General features: G+C 41.6%; 1 protein-coding gene across 1 annotated transcript in view; it reads left to right on the forward strand.

Moving 5' to 3' along the window:
- Positions 1-18,529, forward strand: part of HAL (histidine ammonia-lyase) — a 189,588-nt gene that overhangs the window by 9,193 nt on the left and 161,866 nt on the right. The window lies entirely within an intron of this gene.

An 18,529-nucleotide genomic window follows, 5' to 3' on the forward strand; every position in this document is an offset into this window, starting at 1 on the left:
GGTTTTATGCAATGAAAACTATTTTAGATAAAAAATAATTATTTTTGCATCTCTTTATTCTGCGAGCTATAACTTTTTTATTTTTTCGCTGATGATGCTGTGTGGTGGCTCGTTTTTTGCGGGACAAGGTGACGTTTTCAGCGGTACCATGGATATTTATATGCGTCTTTTTGATCGTGCGTTATTACACTTTTTGTTTGGCGGTATGATAATAAATCATTATTTTTTGCTTCAATTTTTATTTTTATTTTTTAAATGGGATAGTTTTATAGGGTGGGTCGTTACGGACGCGTCGATACCTAATATGTGTACTTTTATTTGTTTTTTTTGTTTTTTTTTCAAAAAATGGATTTATTTGGGGGAATATTTTTTTTTTTTTGTAATTTATTTGGCGATTTTTTTTAAAATTATTTTAGCACTTTATTTTTATTTTTTTTTTACTTTATTAAATAGTCCCAGGTGGGACATCACTGTTCTGTGACAGATCGCTGATCTGTCACATCACAGATCACTGTGACAGATCAGCGATCTGTCACAGGCAGTGCACAAGGCTTCCTCATGCCTGCGCTTTGCAGGCACTGAGGAAGCCAGCTTCCTGCAGGCCCCCGAAGGCCCCCGTCGCCATCTTGGATTCGGGGGCCTGCAGGAAAGGAGCCCCCGGCAGCAGCGCTGCACATTGCGCTGCCGTGGGGGGCTCAGGGAAGCACGGAGGGAGCCCCCTCCCTGCCGATGCTTCCCTTTAACTCCCGGTACACCGCGATCATGTTTGATCGCGGTGTGCAAGGGGTTAACGTGTCGGGGGCGGTCCGTGACCACCCCTGACACATTGTGCCGGGTGTCAGCTGTGATAATCAGCTGACACCCGGCCGCGATCAGCGGCGCTCACCACGTGGGCGCCGCTGGTCGCGGTAGACGTACTATCCCGTCCATGGGCATAGGGGCCCGGGTCCCATGGACGGGATAGTACGTCTGATGTCAGGAAGGGGTTAAAGAGAGAGAGCGCTCAGAAAGTGGATGAATTATTACAGCAAATTCATTCCCTTGAAATTTCACACAAACAAACTATCTGCTTCCACGCTTGCTGACTTGACAAAAAAAAAAAAAGTAAAAAGAGAAGCTTTAGATAAAAAATATTTTCAATACATGGAAAAATCTAAACGTTTTTTCTATGACCTATCGGACAAGTGCGGGAGACCATTATCCAGACTGCTCCATCCACGTGCGTCAGCTACATTTATTCCGTTTGTTAAAAAACAAAATGGCAGGGATACACACAACCCAAAAGAAATTGTGGATCTCTTTCAGTCTTACTATGAGAATTTATACAACATTAAGAACCAATTTGCAGATATGCCCCCATTAGACCTCTCCTATAAGATAAAACAATACATTCAGGAAACATCCCTACCTGTGTTGAGTAGTTCAGCTCTGAAAGCTTTAGAGGAGGAGATTTCAATAGAGGAGATCGATTTGGCAATACGGTCCTCTCCGTCGGGTAAATGCCCTGGTCCAGACGGATTCACACCGGCGTTTTATAAAAACTTTAGGGAACAACTCTCTCCAATAATGGCAAAAACTTTCAATGCTATTGATGAAAGTACTGGATTTGTTCCCCAGTCTCTAGAAGCACACATTAGTGTGCTCCCTAAGCCAGGTAAAGACCCTTCAATAATTGCCAACTTTAGGCCGATTTCTCTCTTAAACATGGACATTAAATTATTTTAAAAATTCTTAGCTGAGAGGCTAGCCCCTTTACTTCCTTCCCTGATCAATAATGATCAGGTGGGATTCGTCAAAGGACGAGAAGCCCGGGATAATACTATTAAGACATTACTTATCATCTCCAAGGCAAAAACTAGCACCACACCACTAGGTCTTTTATCTGTAGATGCAGAGAAGGCTTTCGATAGAGTCCATTGGGGGTTTATGGAGGAAGCCTTGAGACAGATAGGTCTAGGTCCTCACTTTCTACAGAAAATCTTAGCCTTATATAATGTTCCAACAGCGCGGGTTAGAATAAATAGCTCATTATCCAGCCCATTTAAGATCAACAATGGAACCAGACAGGGCTGCCCACTTTCTCCATTACTTTACGTAGTGGTAATGGAACACCTAGCCAACGCTATCAGAAATATCAATATTCATGGATACACGATAGGACCTAACTCTTATTAAACAGCTCTGTATGCAGATGATTTACTCCTTTATATCTCACAACCAGAAATATCGTTTCCAATGATTTTAAAAGAATTTGATAGGTTCAGATCACTTAGTAATTTTAAAGTCAATTATTCCAAATCAGAAGCCTTAAATATATCATTTTCTCAGAATGAGGTCCTTCAAATCATGAATAAATTTCCATTTAAATGGCAAGGAGAGTCATTGAAATATCTAGGGGTTGTGGTCCCTTCTGAACCTAATAAATTGTTCGAGCTTAACTATCAAGCTTTATTAGGCTGAGTGCAGACGGTCTTTTTAGCCCTGCGGATTTTTCCACGCAGAATGGAAGAAATCCTGCATTTTTCCTGCGGATTTCTTCAATTTTTCATGCGGTTTTCCTGCGGTTTTTGTGCGGTTTTCCCCCTGCGGATTTGGTGACAGGGGAGATGGAAAACCGCACAAAAGAAGTAACATGCTGCGGATTTTGTACCGCGGGAAAACCACGCGGGAAAATCTGCAGCGTCTGTACAGCGTTTTTTTTTTTCCATTCATTTTAAGGCTACTGTACATCACAATGCGGATATGCAACGTTTCTGCGCGGAAAAATCCGCTGCGGAACCGCTGCAAATCTGCATCGTGTGCACACAGCCTTAAGCAGAACATACAGAGACATAGCGAATTATAGTAAATTTAAACTATCCTGGTTTGGAAGGATGAATGCTATCAAAATGGACGTTTTACCCCGTTTCTTATACATATTCCAAACTATACCGATTTCCCCCCTTCATAGTTTCTTCTGTAAATTACGATCAGCTTTAACCAAATTCATATGGGGTAAACTCAAACCCCGCATAAGCATACAGACCCTTTCTCGACCTAAATCTATAGGTGGTGCTGGTTTTCCCAATTTTAAGAGGTATTTTCAGGCTACTACATTACTTAGGATTCTAGACTGGCACTTTCGGGCTGATGGGTGGGGGTGGAACAGGAGGGTTTGGATGTCCCTTTAAGACATCTGCCGTGGTGTTCTGGGGAGTCATTGACTATTGTCAATTGTAATTTAACTAGAGACACACTTAAAATATGGCACACTCTGAGAAAGAAGGGGTTCCCAGATAGGAATATTAGCCCACTTACATCATTGTTTTTCAATCCATCCTTTCTCCCTGGATACTTGCGCGGATCTTTTCTCGGTCGGAGGGCACTGTAGGATACCCGATTGTTTCAGGTGCTAGAAAATGGGGAGTTGGCTTCTTTTGTCTCTATACAGGCTGTTTCCAAATGAGAAAATTAGGTGGTTTGAATACTTGCAATTACAATCCTTCCTAGTAATACATAATTTTGATAAAATTTCGATTTCAAACTTCACCTTTTTTGAGAAATTGTTCATAGAGGAAAATAAGCCTCCTAATGCTATATCTGTGATTTATGGGGGATTAAGCAGAGAGGGTGAAGCGGAGAAGTTAACATTTCAGCAGGCATGGGAGAGAGACTTGGGGAAAAGCTTGTCTCCTGAGGAATGGGAAAGGGGGTTTCTCTTCACTCATAAACTTGCTAGCGCTGGGATTGCACAAGAGAAGAACTATAAAATACTTATGAGATGGTATCATTACCCTTCTAAACTACATGCAATATATCCAGCAGTTTCAGGGGTTTGTTGGAGATGCGAGAGGGAGGTGGGCTCTATGATTCACATTTGGTGGGAATGCTCTAACATCAAGCCATTCTGGGAGGTTTTCGACAATTATCAACGAATCACGGGAAACCGTGTAGCAAGGTCCCCTCAAATAGCTCTTCTGTCAATTTTACCTTCTTCAATAGGGACTCAGAAGAGAGATATTCTTCGGTTTTGTCTAACAGCAGCACGAATGGCAATCCCGCGGTTTTGGAAACTTACAAACCCCCCCTGACATATTAGACTGGTATAAGGAAATGGTCAATCTGTGTAGAATGGAGGAGCTGTCTGCAGACTGCAATGGTACAAACGATAAATTTAGAAGGATTTGGAGTGGATGGATTTTGTTTCAGGACTCACCTGATTTCCATAATTTGTTCCGCTGAATGTTTCAGTTACATAGGAATTTGCACATTAATATATACATGATTTTAAGGACTGCTTTATCCATATCCCTTTTTTTTCCTTTTCCACCCTCTTCCCTTGTCTTTCTTTCCCGCTTTTTTTACCCTGTGTCCTCTGCATAATATAGAGGATACTTCCTCTCTTGAATACCTTGTTGGCGTTCTCCATATGGCTACTCTTATTGTCTACCATGGTATGTTTGATTTACTGATAGATGGTTGTATTCTCATTTTTGAATACTATATATTTTCTAGGATTCTATATATTATCTATTTGCATATAATATATTCTTTATTTGTAAAATGCTCAATAAAATAGATTGAACATAAAATGCAATAACGGGTGATCAAAAGATCATATCTGCACCAAAATGGCATCAGTAAAAACATCAGCTCGGTGCGCAAAAAATTAGCCCCCAACCCGAGATCACGAAAAATGGAGACGTTACGGGTATCAGAAAATGGCGCTTTTTTTTTTTTTTTTACAAAGTTTGGAATTTTTTTTCACCACATATAGTAGAAAACGAAGAACCTAGACATATTTGGTGTCTATGAACTCGAAATCACACCGAGATTCATAATGGCAGGTCAGTTTTAGCATTTAGTGAACCTAGTAAAAAAGCAAAACAAAAAACAAAAGTGTGATTGCACTTTTTTTTGCAATTTCACCGCACTTGGAATTTTTTTCTAGATTTCAAGCATGCAACATTGTAAAACCAATGATGTCATTCAAAAGTACAACTTGTCCCGCCAAAAACAAGCCTTCACATGGCCATATTGATGGAAAAATAAAAAAGTTATGGCTCTGTGAAGAAGGGGAGTGAAAAATGAAAATGCAAAACCAAAAATATCTCTCGTCGTTAAGGGGTTAAGCTTCACATTATAGTGTATCAATTTAGCTAAAAAACTATTCTCACCTGATTTCAATGTTACCATATGAGACAAATCGTTATAAAAATAAATACAGTTTATAGCATATTACAGCAAACATGCCACAGTTAAGGAATCATATGCACACATTAAAGTTAGAGAATCTGACAATCTCAGCAGGAATGTCTGACCATCTAATATTTATGAAGACCTTAAAGGGGTTGTCACAGAAAAAACATCATAATAATCAATAGATTTTGGAATAATAATAAGTTTCACAATTGGATGAGTTTAAATAAACTGTCCCTGTGCTGAGATAATCTTTAAATGTGCCCCTGCTGTGTACAGTACTGTGTAATGGCTGTGTCTACCGTACAGGAATTAATTTTTTTCCAAGATCTATTGATTAAAATGAACCTTGTTTGTGGGACAACCCCTTTAAGGGTAGTTACACGTAGCGATGCACCAGCGATCCCGACGATATGGATCGCTGGTGCATCGCTAAGTGGTCGCTAGTGAGCTGCCACACAGGCAGATCTCACCAGCGATATAGCAGGGGTCGGGGGTCGCTACTTACCTGTCAAAGTAAGAACAAAACCGTTGGCACAACCCTGAGAATTGTAGGTGGTGCCCAAGTAGGATCCCAATCCGTGAACTAAATATATATAAACTTGGCACACACCAAAGGTTTCTGATGCAGAAAGGTGATTTTTAATTATACAGTACATACATACACAGACGTTTCGGTCTAGGACCTTCATCAATGTACGATATATTGTACTGTGAGAATCCCGGTGGATACTGCGTCCACACTCCACAAATCACCACGCAGTGGGACGGCTTCATGTGCCTCCTCACAGGATTGGTCTATCTCACAAAGCCCAGTCACTAAGAATCTCACAGTACAATATATCGTACATTGATGAAGGTCCTAGACCGAAACGTCTGTGTATGTATGTACTGTATAATTAAAAATCACCTTTCTGCATCAGAAACCTTTGGTGTGTGCCAAGTTTATATATATTTAGCTACTTACCTGTCAGACGCGGCGATCCTGACATCCTCCCGCCCGCGTCCATGCGTCGCCACAGGAAGCGCCCCACGAGAAATGATGCAGGAGCTTCTCGCGCGACCAACGATGAGCAGCGGGGGAGCCGGTCGGAGGTAAGTATCACATGTAGCGATATCGCTAGCAATATCGCTGCTACGTCACAAAATCGGTGACTTTACAGCGATATCGCAGTGTGTAACGGGGGCTTAAGACTTTCCCTGATTATGTAAGGAGAGAAGCATCAAGCAATTTAAATTAACCCTCCAATCCATTTGTGCATAGTGATAAGCCATCAGGGGCGTGCATCAGCTGCTTACGATCCTCTCACGATACAGAATATATATACACTTAGCTAAGCCGAGAGTGCATTGGTATGGTGGGATTGAGAGTGACAGTATTCAATGGAAAACCCATGTGTATACCCATATAAAGCTTATTTTAATGTGCAAAAACAGCTTTACAACATTATATACACATAGATGACAAGTAAATACGTAGCAATAATCAAATGTAACAAAGTGGCATTATAATTTTACAAAAATAGTTTTTTTGAGGGCATAATGGCAATTAGACATTTTTTTTAAATTCATAACAGTGGTGGCCAAATACAAGGAGTGTTTAACAGTTTATCTACCTGAACATGTAAAACAAAACTGAGAAAATTGTACTTACTACATCTTAATATAACCCCCCTTGACTTCATCACACTTATTTCACTTCGCCTCCAGTGATCGGATGCCCTCAGTATACAAGGAGGCTTCTTGCTGCTCCAATAGCCCTGCAACTGCCTCTTTGACTGCTTATCATCAGGAAATTGTTTCCCATGCAGTAATTTCTGCAGATACTGAAATTGAAAGGAATCACTGGGAGCCAGGTTTGGACTGTAGAGTGGATGATTAAGCTCCATGAAGCGGTCTTCCCTGATAGTATATTGTGATTTGTGAGACTTGTTAACTGGTGCATTGTCGTGATGCAGCCACACATTATTCGACAACTTCCGACGTCGTTTCTCTTTGATTGCTTCACATAATGCCTTTATTGTTGAAGCATAGGTGTCTTCTCCAGTAATTGTCTTGTGTGGCATCAATTCTGGTGTAGCGCAATGGCCAGCGCCCCTGCATGGTGTCCCCTTCCCCCTCCAACTGCTCTCAAAGAAATGCAGTGATAAACTGACAGGAGGTATAGCACTGAGCTGCCGTGAGAAAGTACTCACAGTGGTGGTGCTGTACGTGAGAGCATCGGAGCTGATGAACTCCAGTGAACTCTCTCGCAGCAGCTCAGTGATATACTGCAGGAGCAATTACCTCCTGTCAGTGTATTGTCGGCAGCCGGGTAGAGCAGTTGCATCTCCCGATGTGACTGTTCTATATGTGTGATCGCTGTGGGACACTCGGGATTACGTGGACTACGGCAGACAGGTGAGTATATGGTGGTTTATTATTTTTTCTAGGAGATGAGGGCATCAGAGATTTGGTGTTAGGTGAGTATATTTTTTTTTTATTTTTATTTGAACATGTAATTATTTTACTTTTTTTTTTTTTTTTTTTTAATTGTGAGCATGGGCGCCAGCTGAGACTACATCTCCCGTCAGTGGCACCTGCTTTCACTGTTATCAATGACAGGAGATGTAGCCTGATAGTAGCAGTAGTCTCATCAGCCCACGGCTGCTGACCTGCCATAAGTTCTTTACCGTAGGTCATCACTGCAGGTCAGTCACAGCTGCGGGGTCAGCGCTCTGACCGACAGTCTTACCAGCGGTAGCGTCACCGCTGCGGGTCAGTCACAGCTCAGGGGTCAAGCTGACATCTGACAGCATGACCCTGCAGTGCTCTGACCGCGTGTTACACAGATGAAAGCATGGGAAACACCATAAGAAGCCGGTAAAAACGCAAACAAAAACTCAGCAAATCCGCAAACCTTTTTATACCTGCATTTTTGTTGCGGATTTGACTGACTCCGTTGAAGTCAATGTGTGAAACTCTGCAGAAACGTACAAAGAATTGACATGTTGAAGAAAAAAAACACACTGCAAATACTCAAAGGAAATTTACTGATCATGTGCACACTTCAGGATTGTCATTGAATTAGCTTGCATAAGGTTTCCATAGTGTTTTTGGCCCATTTCCAGGCAGAGAAAACGCTACAAAACGCACAGTGTGCACACAGCCTAACACAGATTTTGACCTTTCCAAAAACATAGCCTCCACTTTATAGCATATTTCCTCTAAACATGCTTCGACAGGTCACCCTGAACAGGGATCATCTTCAATTGATTCTCTACATCATTTAAACTACTTGGCCCAAAGCTTTACTTGGTAGAAGCAAGGGGTATCATCAACATATACAGCAATCATTTGTTCATGGATTTTCTTTAGGCTCCTTTATTCCTTTGAAAGGAATTTATGTAACAAAGCCCCAAATCTCTTGCTTTGTGGAGCCGCACTGTACTGCACTTGCCATCCTGTTAATTTCAGTGCTTTCATCAGACTGGAATTTATGTCTGTTGCATGTCCAGATATGTCTCAACATGTATAAAAAAAAGCTCAGCTCTCTAAAGCCTCATTTAGATGTTTGAGTTGCACATACAGTCATGGCCGAAAGTGTAGGCACATTTGAAATTGTTCCAGTAAATTAAGTTTTTCTCCCAGAAAATTATTGCAATTACACATTTTGTTATACACATGTATGTCCTTTGTGTGTACTAGAACAGCACAAAAAAAATTAGAAAAAAAGGCAAATTGGACATTTCACACAAACCCCCAAAATTGGCTGGACAAAATTATTGGCACCATTCCAAAATTTTGGGTAAACTATTTTGTTTCAAGTATTTGATGCTCGTTCAAACTCACCTGTGGTAAGTAACAGGTGTTGGCAATATGAAAATAACACCTGAAACCATATAAAAAGGGGAGAAGTTGACTCAATCTTTGCGTGTCTGTGTGTGTCACACTAAAAAAAAATAAAAAAAAAATAAATAAAAAAAAAAAACTAGTGGTTCAGCCGCTCGACCCTTATTCACATTCACGCCACTTGGCAAGTGAAAAGGTTTTAAATACTAGAGCAGGTACTGTCCCACAAGGGTTGCCGTGACGTGGCGGGATGGCTTGTACATTATTTTGATCAAAATTATGTTTACTAAATACCCTTATTATTATTATTACCTTTATGCATCATTTGCAGTATATTTTTTACTTTTTAATTCAGGATATTTGTGTTTTTTGCTTTTTGTTTTCCGTGTGTCACACTAAGCACGGAGAACAGAAAGAGAACTGTCTGAGGACCTGAAAACCAAAATTATTGAAAAATATCAACAATCTCAGGGCTACAAATCCATCTCTAGCCCCTTAATGACCGCCGCTACACTTTTTAATGGTGGCAGTTAAGGGTTCTTATTCCTCAGCGCCACTTTTTAACGGCGCTGAGATATAAGTGTATAGCACCCCCCAGCGTCGGAAATTCTCTGGGGTCTCAGCTACCGGGGGTAGCCCCGAGAACATGATTCGGGTCGGTTTTTACCGACCCAAGTGTTGTGATCACCGTTATTCACTAAATAACAGCGACCGCAAAAAAAAGTCTGATTTCCCATTTAATTCCTCTCTCCTCTGATGTGATCTAGCACATCAGAGGAGAAATATGGTCCCCCGCACCGAGGTCCCTGGACCCTCCTGCTTACCCCAGTGATGGTCCCTGGCTGTCAGTTTCTTCTTCTGGGAACAATAGGAAATGTTTCCTATTGGTTCATATTGATCACTGTGATAGACCCTATCACAGTGATCAAAATAAAAAAAAAAAGCAAATCAACCCCCCTTAGTTAGGTTAAAATAATAAAACATTGTATTTATTTCCATTTTTCCAATACGGCTAGGGTTATAGCTAGGGTTAAGTTGGGCTAGGATGATGGTTGAGGTTTTAGTTGGGGTTATAGCTAGGGTTGGGGCTAGGCCTGTGTTGTAGTAAATCTGCTACATATGGGCAATCTGCTTATCGCCCATATGTAGCAGAGCAGATCGGGTTGCGCATGCTTCTTGCCTCGTATAGAGGCTATTGAAGCATGCCAAAAGTAAAAAAAAAATAAAAAAAAATGTTTAAAAATAAAAAAAAATTAAAAAACCCTAAACGTTCAAGTCACCCCCCTTTCACCCCAATCAAAATAAAACAGTAAAAAAAAAAAAAAATCCCACATACACATATTAGGTATCGCCGCATTCAGAATCGCCCGATCTATCAATAAAAGAAAAGCATTAACCCAATAGCTAAGCGGCGTAGCGAGAAAAAAATTCAAAAATAGGAGCACAGAAAATAAATGGGAAATATTTAAATCAGTTTTAAACACCCACTGCGAGCTAGCCATACCGTACAGAAATAAAAGGGCTAGGAACAGGAGAACACCAATGTGGCTAAATAAGGATGTAAAAAGGACAATAAAGAACAAGGCATTTAGGAAGCTAAAACAAGAAGGCAATGATGAAGCATTAAAAAGTTATAGAGAAAAAAATAAAATGTGTAAAAAACAAATACATTTAGCAAAAGTGGAAACTGAGAGACTCATTGCTAAGGAAAGTAAAACAAACCCCAAACTATTCTTTAACCCCTTCATGACCCAGCCTATTTTGACCTTAATGACCTGGCCATTTTTTGCAATTCTGACCAGTGTCCCTTTATGAGGTAATAACTCAGGAACGCTTCAACGGATCCTAGCGATTCTGAGATTGTTTTTTCGTGACATATTGGGCTTCATGTTAGTGGTAAATTTAGATCGATAATTTTTGCGTTTATTTGTGAAAAAATCAGAAATTTGGCGAAAATTTTGAAAATTTCGCAATTTTCAAATTTTGAATTTTTATTCTGTTAAACTAGAGAGTTAAGTGACACAAAATAGTTACTAAATAACATTTCCCACATGTCAACTTTACATCAGCACAATTTTGGAAGCAAAATATTTTTTTGTTAGGAAGTTATAAGGGTTAAAAGTTGACCAGTGATTTCTCATTTTTACAACAAAATTTACAAAACCATTTTTTTTAGGGACCACCTCACATTTGAAGTCACTTTGAGGGGTCTATATGGCAGAAAATACCCAAAAGTGACACCATTCTAAAAACTGCACCCCTCAAGCTACTCAAAACTACATTCAAGAAGATTATTAACCCTTTAGGTGTTTCACAGGAACTAAAGCAACATGGAAGGAAAAAAAGGACATTTTAATTTTTCCAACAAAAATTTTCTTTCAGCATCAATTTTTTCATTTTCACATGGGCAACAGGATAAAATGGATCCTAAAATTTGTTGGGCAATTTCCCCTGAGTACACTGATACCTCATATGTGGTCATAAACCACTGTTTGGGTGCACGGCAGGGCTCAGAAGGGAAGGAGCGCCATTTGACTTTTTGAATGGAAAATATGCTGGAATATTTAGCGCTTGCCATGTCGCGTTTGGAGAGTCGCTGTGTGCCTAAACACTGGAGCTCCCCCACAAGTGACCCCATTTTGGAAACTAGACCCCCCAAGGAACTTATCTAGATGCATAGTGATCACTTTGAACCCCCAGGTGCTTCTCAAATTGATCCATAAAAAAAAAAAGTACTTTTTTTTCACAAAAATTATCTTTTAGCCTGTTTTTTCATTTTCACATGGGGAACAGGATAAAATGGATCCTAAAATTTGTTGGACAATTTCTCCTGAGTACACCGATACCTCATATGTGGTCATAAACCACTGTTTGGGTGCACGGCAGGGCCCGGACGGGAAGGAGCGCCATTTGACTTTTTGAATGGAAAATTAGCTCCAATCGTTATCGGACACCATGTCGCGTTTGGAGAGCCCCTGTGTGCCTAAACATTGGAGCTCCCCCACAAGTGACACCATTTTGGAAACTAGACCCCTTAAGGAACTTATCTAGATGTGTAGTGAGAACTTTGAACCCCCAAGTGCTTCACAAAAGTTTATAACATAGAGCAGTGAAAATAAAAAATCATTTTTTTCCTCAAAAATGATTTTTTAGCACGCTATTTTTTATTTTCACAAGGGTAACAGGAGAAATTGGACCAAAAAAGTTGTTGTCCAGATTGTCCTGAGTATGCTGGTACCCCATATGTAGGGGGGGGCACTGTTTGGGTGCACGGCAGGGAGCAGAAGGGAATGAGCGCCATTTGACTTTTTGAAATGAAAATTAGCTCCAATCGTTAGCGGACACCATGTCGTGTTTGGAGAGCCCCTGTGTGCCTAAACTTTGGAGCTCCCCCACAAATGACCCCATTTTGGAAACTAGACCCCCTAAGGAACTTATCTAGATGCATAGTGAGCACTTTGAACCCCCAGGTGATTCACAGAAGTTTATAATGCAGAGCAGTGAAAATAAAAATTCTTTTTTTTTCCTAAAAAAATTTTTTTTAGTTGCCAATTTTTTATTTTCACAAGGGTACTAGGATAAATTGGACCCCAAAAGTTGTTGTCCAGTTTGTCCTGAGTACGCTGGTACCCCATATGTGGGGGGGAACCACTTTTTGGGCACACGTTGGGGCTCAGCAGGGAAGTAGTGACATTTTGAAATGCTGACTTTGATGGAATGGTCTGCGGGCGTCATGTTACATTTGCTGAGCCCCTGTGTGCCTAAACAGTAGAAACCCCCCACAAGTGACCCCATTTTGGAAACTAGACCCCCCAAGGAACTTATCTAGATGTGTGGTGAGCACCTTGAACCCCCAAGTGCTTCACAGAAGTTTATAATGCAGAGCCGTGAAAATAAAAAATCTTTTTTCTCCCTCAAAAAAAATTAATTTTAGCACGCAATTTTTTTTTCACAAGGGTAACAGTTGAAATTGGACCCCAAAAGTTGTTGTCCAGTTTGTCCTGAGTACGCTGATACCCCATATGTGGGGGATGACCACTGTATGGGCACACGTCAGGGCTCGGAAGGGAAGTAGTGACGTTTTGGCATGCAGACTTTGATGGAATGGTCTGCGGGCATCATGTTACATTTGCAGAGCCCTTGATGTACCTAAACTGTGGAAACCCCCACAAGTGACCCCATTTTGGAAACTAGACCCCCCAAGGAACTTATCTAGATGTGTGGTGAGCAGCACTTTGAACCCCCAAGTGCTTCACAGAAGTTTATAACGCAGAACCGTGAAAATAAAAAAATCTTTTTTTTCCTCAAAAAATGATTTTTTAGCCCGCATTTTTTTGTTTTCACAAGGGTAACAGGAGAAATTGGACCCCAAAAGTTGTTGTCCCGTTTGTCCTGAGTACGCTGGTACCCCATATGTGGGGGGGAACCATTGTTTGGGCACACGTCAAGGCTCGGAATGGAAGTAGTGACGTTTTGAAATGCAGACTTTGATGGAATAGTCTTCGGTCGTCATTACGTTTGCAGAGCCCCTGATGTGCCTAAACAGTGGACACCCCCCACAAGTGACCCCATTTTGGAAACTAGACCTTCCAAGGAACGTATGTAAGATGTGTTGTGAGCACTTTGAACCCCCAAGTGCTTCACAGAAGTTTATAATGCAGAGACGTGAAAATGAAAAAAATCATTTTTTTCCACAAAAATAATTTTTTAGCCCCCAATTTTTTATTTTCCCAAGGGTAACACGAGAAATTAGTCCCCAAAAGTTGTTGTGCAATTTTTCCTAAGTACGCTGATACCTCATATGTTGGGGTAAACCACTGTTTGGGCACACGTCAGGGCTTGGAAGGGAGGGAGCACCGTTTGACTTTTTGAACGCAAAATTGGCAGGAATCAATGGTTGCACCGTGTCGCGTTTGGCGACCCCCTGATATGCCTAAACAGTGGAAACCCCTCAATTCTATCTCCAACCCTAACCCCAACACACCCCTAACCACAGCCCTAACCCTAATTCCAACCCTAACCCTAATTCCAACCCTAACCCTAATTCCAACCCTAACCCTAATTCCAACCCTAACCCTAATTCCAACCCTAACCCTAATTCCAACCCTAACCCTAATTCCAACCCTAACCCTAATTCCAACCCTAACCCTAATTCCAACCCTAACCCTAATTCAACCCTAACCCTCTTTCCAACCCTAACCCTCTTTCCAATCCTAACCCTAACCCTCTTTCCAACCCTAACCCTCTTTCCAACCCAAACCCTCTTTTCAACCCTAACCCTAATGGAAAAATAAAAATATTTTCTTTATTTTATTAGTTGTGCCTACCTATGGGGGTGATAATCGGGGGGTTTATTTACTTTTTCTTTCATTTTGATCACTGTGAGAGTGATCAAAATGAAAGAATGGAATCTGCAGCCGGCAGATTCGGGCGGGCGCACTACGCATGCGCCCGCCATTTTCTAAGATGGCGGCGCCCATGAACCGGACCCGCCGGACACCGGGAGCGACAGGGGGACTTGGGAGGTGAGAGGGGGTTATCGGAATCTGGCGGGGAGCAGAGGGAATGGGAGGGGGGCAGATGATGACAGCGGCGGCAGATCGCCGCTGTCATTCAGTGGCGGGGGGGCGATCGCCGGTGTGGGGGGTGGTGGAATCGGTGTCTCCAGCCATGTCCGATGCTACAGCAGCATCGGCCATGGCTGGATTGTAATATTTCATCATTTTTCATTGATGAAATATTACTATCGCTCTGATTGGCTGTTTCACTTTTAACAGCCAATCAGAGCGATCGTAGCCACGTGGGGGCGAAGCCACGCCCCCTGTGGCGAAGAACAAAGCCCCCTGTATCTGCGGGTCGGGTGACCTTTCAGTGACCTAGGTCACCCGACCCGCAGGGGGGCTTTAAAGTCATGACGCCACATAGGCGTCATGGGTCGTTCTGGCACGACTTTTCATGACGCCTACGTGGCGTCAAAGGTCGTGAAGGGGTTAATTATATAAACAGGAAAATGATTAAAATTGATGGTGTCAGCCCTTTAAAGAACAATGAGGGTGAAATAAGAGAGAGCGATGTGGGAAAAGCAAATGTTTTAAATACTTTTTTCTCAACAGTGTTCACACAGGAAAAGGATTTGCCAGGGGAAATGCAGAGTGATAATGTAAACTCCCCATTAAGTATTACCTGCCTAACCCAGGAAGAAATGCAGAACCGCCATAGTAAGATTAAAATTGACAAATCACCAGGCCCTGATGGCATTCACCCTCGGGTATTAAGGGAGTTAAGTAATGTGATAGACAGGCCTCTATTCCTTATATTTAAAGACTCTATAGAAACAGGGTCTGTTCCTTTTGATTGGCGGCAAGCAAATGTGGTACCAATATTCAAAAAGGGGTGTAAAAGGGAACCTGGAAACTATAGGCCAGTAAGCTTAACATCTGTTGTGGGTAAAATTTTTGAAGGGTTTCTGAGGGATACCATTATGGAATATCTCAATATTAATGTTTAACTGCATATCAACATGGATTTATGAAGGATGGCTCCTGTCAGACTAACCTGATCAGCTTCTATGAGGATGTAAGCTCTCAAATGGACCAAGGAGAATCATTGGATGTCATTTATCTCGACTTCTCTAAAGCATTTGACACTGTCCCACATAAAAGATTGGTAAGTAAGATGAGAAAGCTTGGGCTAGGGGAAAATGTGTGTAGATGGGTAGGTGTTATGAATGGGTCACCGAGGAGGAAAAAAAAAAAAGACAACAAGCTAAGTCACAGAAAACCAGAGAAGTTGGTAACTATGCAGATTACAGATCCCTGATCTTAACCGCACAAATAGCAGCAGTCGTGGAGCGTTCCTACGATGGTCCTAGACGCCTCGTCACAACCGGAGAGCTACATAAGCCTAAAGCAGGAAAAGAGGAAAACTAACTGCCCCAGAGCAGACCCCAAAGGAAAGACAGCCCCCCACATGTATTGACGGTGAAACAAGATGAAAATATAAACAAAGGCAGGAAAATAGGCTGAGCAAACGATGGGGCCCGGCTAACTAAAATGGACAGAAAAGGAAAGACACTGTCTGAAATCTGCCAAAAACAACCTACAAAAATATTGTCCAATACTTCTGATAGCAAAATTAACCCTGAAGTCACTAGACTTCTAAACCTATATCAGCACTCTGAAATATTCTGATACAGAGCAAAAAAGAGGCCAATCTAATAAGGGACAAAAAGCAGATTGGCAAATACTGATTAGTAGCTGGCTTATTGATAGAAAACAAAGAGTGGTTATTAATGGTGCATACTCAGATTGGGCCAGGGTTACTAGTGGGGTACCTATTGGGCCCCCTACTATTTAATATATTTATTAATGATCTAGTGGATGGCTTACACAGTAAAATATCAGTATTTGCAGATGATACAAAACTATGTAAGGTAGTTAACACAAAGGAGGACAGTTTTGAGTAAATTGGAGAATTGGGCTGAAAAATGGCAAATGAGGTTTAACACAGATAAGTGTAAGGTTATGCACATGGGAAGGAGAAACAGATGCTATAATTACTTCCTAAATGGGAAACTGCTGGGGAAATCAGACATGGAAAAAGACTTAGGCATCTTAGTCAATAAGAAGCTAAATTGGAGTGCCCAGTGTCAGGCAGCTGCCAACAAAGCAAATAGGGTCATGGGATGCATTAGAAGAGGTCTGGGGACACGAGATGGAAACATAATTCTCCCTCTGTACAAATCACTCGTCAGACCACACTTGGAGTATTGTGTGCAATTTTGGACGCCGGTGCTCAAGAAAGACATTACTGAACTTGAAAGGGTTCAAAGGCGGGCTACTAAAATGATAAATGGAGTTGGTTCACTACAATACCCAGAAAGTTTATCAAAATTAGGTCTATTTACTTAGGACTTAATATATATGTACAAGTATATCAGAGGGCAATACAGAGATCTCTCCAATGAACTGTTTGTACCAAGGACTGTGACAAGAACAAGGGGGCATTCTCTTCGTTTGGAGGAAAGACAATTTCTGCACCAGCATAGAAGAGGGTTCTTCACAGTAAGAGCAGTGAGGCTCTGGAATTCTCTTCCTGAGGAAGTGGTGATGGCCAACTCACTGAATGAATTTAAGAAAGGAATGGATGCTTTTCTTGTGAGTAACAGTATAGAAGGTTACGAATAACAGAATATTATAGGTAGATGGTTGACCCAGCTTAGGGGAAGGAATTTTTTTCTCTATGGAGAAAATTGGCTTCTACTCTGTGGGTTTTTTGCCTTCCCCAGGATCAACAATGCAGAACAGCTGCACTAAAAATAGGCTGAACTAGATGGACATAAGGTCTTCCTTCAGCCTTCAAAACTGTTACTATGAATTACGTTTTTTTGGTCACCAAGACATTGCATTAAAATGCAATAACGGGCGATCAAAAGAAAGTTTCTGCACAGAAGTGGTATCATTAAAAACGTCAGCCCGGCACGGAAAAAATAAGCCCTCACCCAACCCCAGATCATGAAAAATGGAGACGCTACGGGTCTCGGAAAATTGCGCAATTTTTTTTTTTTTTAGCAAACTTGGAATTTTTCTTCACCACTTAGATAAAAGAGGACATAGACATGTTTGTTGTCTATGTACTCGTAATGACCTGGAGAATCATAATGGCAGGTCAAATTTAGCATCTAGTGAACCTAGCAAAAAAGCCAAGCAAAAAACAAGTGTGGGATTGCACTTTTTTGGCAATTTCACCGCATCTGGGCTTTTTTTCCCGTTTTCGAGTACACGACATGGTAAAACCAATGGTGTCATTTAAAAGTACAACTCATCCTGCAAAAAATAAGCCCTCACATGGCCATATAGACGGAAAAATAAAAAAATTATGGCTCTGGAAAGAAGGGGAGGCAAAAATGAAAATGCAAAAACCAAAAATACCCCTGGTCGTTAAGGGGTTAAGTACCGAATTGGCTGTCACTAAGGGGTTAAAGATCTTGATGTTGCTTTGTCCACTGTGTGCTACATAATTAAGATGTTTACAACCCATGGCACTGTAGCTAATCTCCATGGACGTGGATGGCAGATAAATGGAGGAAAGGTTGCAAATGCAGGTTAAGGGGGTTTTACACTAAGCGATATCGCTAGCAATATCGCTATAACATCACCGATTTTGTGACGTTATAGCGATATCGCTATGTGTGATACTTACCTCCGACCGGCTCCCCCGCTGTCCATCGCTGATCGCGCAGCTCCATTTCTCGTCAGGCGCTTCCTGCTGGGCTTCCTGTGGCGCCGACGAGCGACATGTGGAGGCGGGCGGGAGGACGTCAGGATCGCCGCGTCTGAAAGGTGAGTATCATCCGCTGTATCGCTGCTGCATCGCTGTGAGATCTGCCTGTGTGGCAGCTCACTAGCGATCATTTAGCGATGCACCAGCGATCCTGACCGCGTCATATCGCTGGCGCATCGCTAAATGTAAAAGGGCCTTTAGTCTGGCAAGCTGCCCTGCAGACTGCTTAAACAGAGAC

The sequence above is a fragment of the Dendrobates tinctorius genome, unplaced genomic scaffold (assembly GCF_039654945.1).
Source record: "Dendrobates tinctorius isolate UK_male_01 unplaced genomic scaffold, ASM3965494v1 ptg000035l, whole genome shotgun sequence".
NCBI classification, from domain to species: Eukaryota; Metazoa; Chordata; class Amphibia; order Anura; family Dendrobatidae; genus Dendrobates; species Dendrobates tinctorius.